This window comes from Gopherus flavomarginatus, chromosome 1, assembly GCF_025201925.1.
Source record: "Gopherus flavomarginatus isolate rGopFla2 chromosome 1, rGopFla2.mat.asm, whole genome shotgun sequence".
NCBI lineage: Eukaryota > Metazoa > Chordata > Testudines > Testudinidae > Gopherus > Gopherus flavomarginatus.
Genome location: NC_066617.1, coordinates 294960441 through 294970335, shown reverse-complemented (window position 1 = coordinate 294970335; position 9895 = coordinate 294960441).

Genomic DNA, 9895 nt, shown 5'->3' with positions numbered 1-9895 from the left:
TTTGCATTTCAAAGTTCTAGCCTATTTAGCATGAATGCCCCTAATTACCATTCCCATTCCTTTTAAACATGACTTTAAAGGTCAGCTTTGCCTTAGTTAGGCCACGTCCAGACTAGGAATTAAAATCGATTTTAGATACGCAACTTCAGCTACGAGAATAACGTAGCTGAAGTCGAATTTCTAAAATCGAGGTACTCACCAGTCTGGACGGGGCGGCATCGATGTCCGCGGCTCTCCGCGTCGATTCCGGAACTCCGTTCGGATTGATGGAGTTCCGGAATCGATGTAAGCGCGCTCGGGGATCGATACACCGCGTCCAGACTAGACGCGATATATCGATCCCCGAGCAATCGATTTTAACCCGCCGATGCCGCGGGTTAGTCTGGACGAGGGCTTAGCCTGCAAGCTGTTTAACCCTTTCTGGCCGTGAGTTATATTTTGTATCAGATTTGCTGCAATTATATAGCAATGGTAGCAAAAATGGTTTGCATAATTATAGTTTAATCAGACAACATCACAATAACCTTCCAAGATTTTTTTCTTTACTTTTCTTACTGATGTGTAAATATCAATAAGATTATAACTTAAGAATACTAAGGGCCTGATTTTCAGCAATTGGCTCTAATTTTATAGGTGTACTTTTGCTCCTGGAATGAACTGTGAGAAAAGTTGCTAGCATTAGACATTTAATCATCTGCTTGCACCCACAAGTCAGGTATAATTGGCCAACATTTAAAAACTCATCATTAATTTTGGTTGCTTGAGGTACCCAATTTGAGATGTACAGGGCCTGACTTTCAGAGGTGTTGAGTGCACAAAATCCTCAGTGTTTTTAACTGGGTGTTCAGCACCTCTGAAGAAATCAGGCCCTAGGTCTCTCAAGATGGTATCAAAAAATGGAAGCACCAAAAATTAATGGATGCTTTAGAATATTTAGCTGTGGAATGGAAGCAGAATGCATAAAATTAAAGGCTTGGTTGAGGCCCAGCTATAAATCAGGGATCAAGCTCTCTGGAGTGGCTCAAGAACATGAGTATCAACTTCAGGGCAGACTGTTAAGAAGCAAGGCACAAATCCCAAACTGGCTGTGAGTTCTATACTTTCACCAACCAAGTAGCAAGTGTGAACTCCACAAACACTACAACATCCTTAACAAGGAGTCACAGACAGTCCCTCTGGGTACTCCAGTCTTGCCACCCAGAAAAAACTTGCCTTTGTGATAGATGGTCCCTTACACCAAAAATCACAACAATATACAGGGTACTCCCAGTCCCAAAGGACTAGTCACTTACCCCAGGTCAACTGCACTTTAGATCTTCTGCCAAAGACAACACTTGTAACCAATACTAAAATAAATTAACTAAAGATTTATTAACGAAGAAAAAGAAATAAGATAGTTATTTCCCAGGTTAAAGCAGGTAAACATACACACACAAGTGAGTTACAGTGTTAGGTTCCAAAAGGTGATACAAGCTTCCAAAATAACCAGGTTCTATATGTTTTTTTTAGGGCTAACCCAGGCCAAGCACTGGAGATCTTTTGCCCCTGACAGTCCAAACATTGTAAAGATACAGCTTCTTCTTCTCAGGGATTTTTATTTCCTTTTCCCAGAATATATGCTGATGGGATGAGTCCACATGCACATCTCCTTTGTGTGTGTGTGTGTGTGTATGTGTGTGTAGCAATTACTAAAGTCTTTGTTCTTTTATGTTACACAGGCTCATTTGGCTTCTATGGGCCTTGCTGTGGGCAGGACCTAACACCTCCTGTAGGAAGCCAGCATTTTACATTAGTTAATGCTTCTTTCCTGTTTGCTGAGTTACATGTTTACAGAGGCTTACAATGCAAATTCTTAATTTAACCTTATAATATGGGGTACAGATGTTATAAGTGAGAATACTACCTGCAGCATCCTAGAAGCATTTCATAAAGTCTAAACACTAAACACATTCTAATAAATTTAACATCTGTTTTAACAATGTTAACACAGAGATGAGCCAGCTATGCATTGGTCAGTGTTCAGTTCAATCCTGGGGGCCTTGGCACAAGCTGACACCTGGTCTGCCAGCATCACACCAGGCACTGATTGTTAAAAGTAAAAGTAAAGTGATAATTACATCCACCCTTAAGCTGTTCTAAAATAACTGTTTTTCAAGTGGAATTCACTCTGAAAGAGTTCACTTATTCTGAGTATACATAGTCTAGGGATCGGCAACCTCTGGCATGCAACCCATCAGGGAAATCTGCTGGCAGGCCGGGATGGTTTGTTTACCTGCAGCTTCCACAGATTCGGCTGATCACAGCTCCCATTGGCCGCGGTTCACCATTCCAGGCCAATGGGGGCTGCGGGAAGCAGCAGCCAGCACATCCCTCGGCTCGGTATCTCTTTGTGTGCTCCTTACACCATGCCTTCCTTCTCCTGTTCTCCTCAGAAGAAGTGTACCTTTCATCTGTGATCATGATCTTCCATATTGGTAAAAAAAGGCATTACCAAATGGTGAAAACGTGCTCTCATTTTTGTGAGTTGTAACTGTAAATCATATACTCTAATGTTGTGCTTACTTTTGTCAGGCCTCTGGGAGCAATGTAGGTGCTTCCATGTCTGCTTCCTACTATCTCCATGGTCTGTATTACTGTGCCATTGTAGGATATTCTAAAACTGAGCCAACTTCATTTCAACGGTGACCGTGTTTAACAACAACAAATTGGGTGGACTTAGGAGACTAAAGAGGCATATTTGCGCCTAAAATACTTTTGAGGTACCTCACCCTCTGCCCCTAGGAACTCCCAGCGAGGCTGTGATTCCAAGTGGATGGAACTCTGAGAGAAAGTCTGGAGATAAGGATTTTATTTCTGGTTCTGCTGATGATTTTCTCTGTGACTATGAGCAAGATTTCTCAGTTTCCCTCATCTGTAAAAGAGAGATGATAATGTTTACCTATGTATGTGTAGTGCTTTGAGATCTGTGAATGAAAAAGGATAAGTATTTTTATCACTATGGGGCTGTGAATAAACAGCCACAACTGACTCTCAAAAAGGTGAGTATCTACATTTGGGAAAGAAGAGGTATTATAAGTGATAGAAGTTGTGGAATTGTGTAGTGCCTAAAGCAGAAGCACCAGCAGCTGATTAAAAAACAAAAACGTTCCCATTCAGCAGTCTTCTTTCACTCATATCCTAGTTTACAAATTCAGTCATATTGAATCTGTAATATTTAGAATCCATGCAAACATCAAAACTTAGAAGGCACCATGAATCATGATTCCTTCCCTGTGCCTGCTACTTTTCTTCTTAGAACATAACTGTGAGATCTGTAGCATTAGAATTCTGCGGGGTAAAATGGTTTAGCAGCTGTTAAGTCTGTGCATGTGTGATTTTTTTTAATTAGAAGAGTTTTAATTGATGTATTTAACAAGAATTAAACAGAGCTTTAGGTCTCTAAACTGCTGTCCAGTGGGAAACAGCTGTCATGTGTCCCATGCTGTTATTCCATATGGCAGTATACTGCCCATGTTCAAGTGTTCTGCTAATGAGATCTAAACAATCTTTGACTAATAAATATAATTAAAGAAAATATACATAAATATGTGCCATATATTCATTGAATTACAGTTTAAGTCCAGAAGAGACCATTAGATCATCTAGCATGACCTCTGTAGACCATAGAATTTCATCCAGTTATCCTTGTACTGAACCCAATAACTTGTGTTTGACTAAAGCTTATCTTTCAGAAAGGCATCTAGTCTTGAAGACATTAAGAGATGGAGAATCCTTCATTTTCCTTGGCAGTTTGGTCCATTGGTTAACTACTCTGACTGTTAAAAAATAGTGCTTTATTTCTAATTGAAATTTGACTGGCTTTAACTTCTAGCCAGTGTGTTTTGTTATGCCTTTCTCCTCAAAATTGAAGAGCTGGTGGTTTCTCCCTGTTAAGGTACAGTGATCAAGTTACCTATTAATCTTTTTTGATAAGGTAAACAGATTGAGTTATTGAAATCTCTGACTGTAAATCATTTTTTCCTAATTCTCAAATAATTTGTGGCTCTTCTCTGTACCCTTTCCAATTTTTCTGCATCCTTTTTTAAAATGTGCATTCCAGAACTGAATGCCATATTCATATCAGTCTAACCAAGAAAGCCAGAAAAGAAGAATTTGATTTTGTGAAAAAAGTTGAGGTTTTGACATTTGTTTTCATTCTGCATCAGGACAAAGCCAAGACATCTTGACCTTTTTCATGGGGAAAAAAATATTACACCCAACCCAGAATAGCCAATAGTCAAATGATTGTGGGAGACGCAGGTTGAAGTCTCTGCTCTGAGTTAATCAGAGCAGAGACATGAACTTGTATCTTCCATATCCTATATTTATACCCTCACCACTGGGCTATTGGCAGCAATGAACTTGTCCCAATCATTGACAGAAAATGTTGAATAGCCTTGGGTCTAGTAGTAATCTCTGCAGAATTCCATTAGAAACACACCTATTCAGTTATGATTTCACATTGATGAAAACTTTGAGATCAGTCAGTTGGCCAGTTCTTAATCCATTTAATATGTTTTGATTTTGCACAGTGCTAATTTTTAATCAGAATGTCATGCTGTACTAAGTCAGGCACCTTACAGATGTCTTAGTATATATTACATTTATGCAGTTACCTTTGTCCACTAAACTTGTAATCTCAAAGAATTAGATCAGGTTTGTTTGACAAGATCTATTTTCCATAAAGCTATGATCTGCTATAAGTGATACTGCCAATATGTATACTGGGAAGATTGACAAGGTTACTTAAAAGGGTACTGTCAAAGTTGTCAGGCCCTAATTGTAATTTTTAGGTATATGCACATGGACTATTAAAAAATTTAAATCATGGTGACCAATTAAATTACTAACAAATTCTCATTGGAGAACAGGAGATTAAATCTTTTCCTGGAACAATCTCTGTTTCCATTCCCCAAATACTCTCTTTTTCTTTCATCCTTCAGATCCTTTTAAAAGGGAAAAGGAAATTGACACATTTATGTGCTGGACAGAGTCACTGCTGTCCTATGTAAGTTACCATGGCCACTGACATACTCACACTGTGGTTATTAGTTAGGATTGAATTTGGCACTTTCAATATCAAAACACAATCCTATTTGAACTAAAAGCCTTGAGTTTACCTATGAGACTGTAGCAGGCAGTATAGTTGCTGCAGGTAGCCACTAGAGGGAGACATTATCACATACAGCAAACCAGTGTATTTTATGCATACAATTTGAAGATCCAAGGTGATGCCAATGCAAGTATACAGCCCAAGCAGTTTTCAGTTTCTCTTAGTCCACTGCACCCTCATCTTCTTACTTTACCTTACATCTTCCCATAAACTCCTGTTATTTGCTTTACTTGCTACAGTTCCTTCCCTTTCCACCCTTTTTTTTCATATAATTTACATTGACTTTTGGCCCAAAATCACACCAATATGTATTTACACCACTGTTTCCATTACTCTTCTATCTCACCCATTGTCTTTATCCCTCTGTGTCCCTCTCGATAGTTTGGGCTTGATGAAATCAGAAGTGTACCCCTGAGATCACTCTTCAACAGGTGGGACTTGAAAGCTGCCCAGGTTTTATTGAATGATAATCAGTACTGCATCAGAGTCAATAGCAATGTCTATTCCTAAGAAGAGGCCATTTAGTGCCAAAGTCTGGAATCCCGAGAGAGTTACCATCAACCATGGAAGATTCTACATTTGAAGTCCCAGATCTTTTTTATCATGAAAACTGTCAAGATTCTTCATGTGTTGAACGATTCCTAGGATGTGTCTCTCTGTCTTGGAGTTTATATACTGGCTTTTGTTAAGAAAACAGGTAAGACCTCACATTTAAGCTAGAGGCAATTAACATGTACTTTTTTTTTTCTACCAGTTTTGATGCCTGCAAGAAAGAACTTCAATGGCTATAACTTTATCCCCTTCTGCATCTATATCAAAACAATCATTCTGTCAGGGTGGTCAACACTCTATGGTTAGTCTGTTGGATCTATATCCTTTCTTCCTCCCCATTTGGGTATCATCTTCAATTCATCAAGAAGTTAGGGAACACAATAACAATAGATTACTGGGTCCTAGAGAGTCTCAGTCAAATACTCTCTATAGTTCCATACTATGCCTATCTCTGATTCCCATCCCTTCTTAGTGACCCCTCTTGGAAAAGATTGTGACATCAGGAGATGGAGTCACTTCTGTCTCTTCGAACAACAGAAGAACTTCCTTTACACAATACAGGGAAAATAGATTTTACTCCAGTTAAAAAGAAAAAGGGAGGGTGGTTCTTGTTACTAGACTTGAGAAGGCTCAATGCCTTCATCTGATACTTCAAATTCAGAATGGTAACCCTAGCTTCCGTAATTCCATCACTATACACTAAGGACTGGCTTGCAGCTCTGAACCTGCAAGATGCCTACTTCCACATCTCCATATACCCAGTACTCAGAAAGTACATAAGATTTCAGGTAGGACAGAGCCATTATCCATTCAGAATCCTACCCTTCAGTCCTACCTTTCTATGATGTCGAGGGTGTTCACCAAAGCTCTAGCGGATGTTGCTATCACTGAGAAGCTGGGGAATAATTTTACCAATATCTAGATGTTTGACTAATCTAAGGAAAATAGTTCAACAAATATAAAGTTCCTTTAATCAGTTTTTCTAACTATTTTGTAGCCTATGGTACAATAGATCAATAGACAAAAGTCCTTGTTAACAGCTACACAGAGGATAGAATTTATAACAGCAAAATTAGACTCTACAAAAGCCAAATCTTATCTGCCTGAGGACAGATTCGAGGCCATGTCCAGCCTAATCAATTAACTTCAAAAATATCCTCATACTTTTCTAAGATGAAGGATACTTGGGCATATAGTCTCCTGCACATTCATTACACAGCATGACAGACTGCACTTACATTGCATAAAGGGTTGGTTAAGTTGGTTTACACACCAAGAAAACATCAAATGGATATGCCTCTGCCAATGCCTCACAATGTTTTCGTATCCTGAAAATGGTGGAAGGACCCCAACCAAGTGTGCACGTTAGTGAACTTTAGTGAAGGACATGTCCTTTCAGTGATGAGGAGCACAACTGGACTATCATTAGGCCAAGGTCTATGGAGCCACAAAGAGACTTATCTATGCAAAAATGTATTAGCACTCAGAGAGGTTTGCGGGGCCTGCACTGCATTTTTACCAATGGTCCGAGGACTGACAATTCAAGTTATGACTGACATACTTTTAAATAAACAGCCAGGGAGGGGTTCATTCACCTACTATATGTCAAGTAGTGGTTTGATAGTGGGACCAATGTATTCTGCATTGAGTGTATCTCATGGCAATTCATCTCCCAGATCTACGGAATGCTCTAGAAGACTGTCTGAGCAGACATTTTTTTATCAGATGAGTGAAATATTTTGTTATTCATTCCATTATCCAGGAGTGGGGTCATTTAACGATAGATCTATTTGCAGCAAACAGAAACAAAGAGTGTGTAACTTTCTGCCCAGGATCCTCATTCAGCGGTTTCCAGAACTGATGTATTTTTACCCATCAATTCCTCTTATTCCCAGGGGCTCAGGAAGATCACACAAAAAGTTGCCAGGTTAGCTATGATAGTGTCTGCCTGGGTGAGGCATATACTTTTTAAAATGGCAATCACACGAGATAGAAGAATTTTGGAAATACAGGCTCTCATGATTACTCTACTATATGGTGCAGAGATAAGGTATCACACAGACCCCATCCTGAGTTCCTGCCCAAAGTAGTCATAGATTTTCATTTGAACCAATGATTCATTTAATGTATTTTTCCCCACACTACGTACTAATCAAGAGGAGGTTGTGCTGCACACCTTAGATGTTTCCTGGGCCTTATATTTTTCTTTTCAAAGGAACAAATCCTTTAGGACTTCCCCAAGACTACTTACAGCATTTGCAGAGAGAATGAAAAGTGAAATGATATTTCCCCAGATGCTACAGCTCATAGCACAATGCGATTTTGGTCCATGACAGTGGCTCTGAGGTGCTAAGGTAATACAAATAATAAATAATAAAAAATAGAAAGTTTAAATTTCCCCAGCTCAGATTAGTGCTCACTGCACTGGGGCTTTGGCAGCTTCTGTGGTTTCCTGGCAAAATACACCCATTTCAAACATCTGCAGGGCAGCTACTTGGGATTAGGGTGACCAGACAGCAAGTGTGAAAAATTAGGACAGGGGCTGGGGGGTAATAGGAGCCTATATAAGAAAAAGATCCCAAAATCAGGACTGTCCCTATAAAATCAGGATATCTGGTCACCCTACCTGGGGTTCAGTCCATACTTTCACTTAACATTGCTCCTTGATGAAAGCATTGAGGTCTGACGCTTCTTTTGAGAGAGGTGTGTGGCAGTCTTTGTTTAAGTGGTCCCACCTCCTTAGGTGTATCAGTCACCAAGTGTGGAATATATAAGACAAGCACTTGAAGAAGAATGAAAAGTTACTTACATTACAGTAATTATGGCTCTTCAAGATGAGCTGTGCATTTATATTCCACTAGCTGGCCACCTTCCCTGCTACAATGAAGTCCTGTAACATCTGGATTCTGCACTGGTGAAAGAATTGAATGGCGGTCGGGCCTACACTGTCCTTTATGCCCTGCAAAGTAAGTAACTTTTCTTTCCTTAAACAAAGAAAAAAAGCAGCAACTACTAATCCTGGAACTCCCTCATACAATAGGTCCCTACATATTATGAGGCGTTTCTATCCATATGTTAATCAGTGAAGCTGTCTTTGGCAATGCAAGGCTATTCATCTGGTGTTTTGTGGCAGCTTCGAGTCAATGTCAGTGGTAGGAGCTAGAAAGAAAAAGGTACAAAAGATGTATAAATCTACCTTTTGTGCACAAGAAAGGAGGAATGTACACTCTAACTTAGTGTCCCTATATGTTCTTCTATCATCAGCGATTCAGAAATCCAAAAGCATCAGCTAAAGGCAATTATGAAAGTAATATATCTGGAATCATTTTGGAACAAAACACAGGAAGACTTTCATATGCAATAACTAGGTTATTGCCAAAGGGATCTGTAGAATTGCACATTTAATTCTATATAGATAGAGGGGAACTACTGTTGTGGGAATTAAGTCTTATCAACTTGCATTAGTTACAAAAGTTTTTAAAAAACAATTTGAACTAAATAAGATGTGGACAATCTTCACAGTGCTGAATTTTCTCTGACTAAACTTGAAATAACTGCTTCCTGACACTAGAGATCGCTGTTGCTCTTTGTAAAAGTGACCAGACTTAGCTGATAGTCTGTAGCATGATTCCAGAATTGGTCCTTCACTTCACAGAAGAATTCACCTCCTAATATGAGGATTGATGCAAAACCTGAAATGACTTCCAGCTTCTTTCTGTAAACAGTTCAGGGTAATATTGTAGTAACTGCAGCCTGAGATACTTCAACCCCAATACGAAGATATCCCTGGTGTCAGTGCTTGACTTCATATGTCAGGAATGAATCTGATCTCTAGTTTTCATGCTAGGGATAATCTATCTCTAGACAAAGGATTAATTTGTAAAGTTAACATAAAATATATATTTAAGAATATTTTCTCTGGTTCTGTGGTCCCTGGATTTCACCTTCAGCATCACTGCTAAGAAATCTTTATGTACTATAAATTGTCTAGCATTTTTTGTACTCCTCAAAACATATCACTGGAAATACTGTCCCTCACTGTAGTGTTTTAACGATTAAGGCCTTGATCTAAAGCCTAATAAAGTCAATGAAAACACTTTCATTGATTTCAATGTACATTAGAATCAGGCCCTAAGTATTCCAGGTAACATAGTGCATCACATCTAACATTATTGTGTAAGTATAATACTA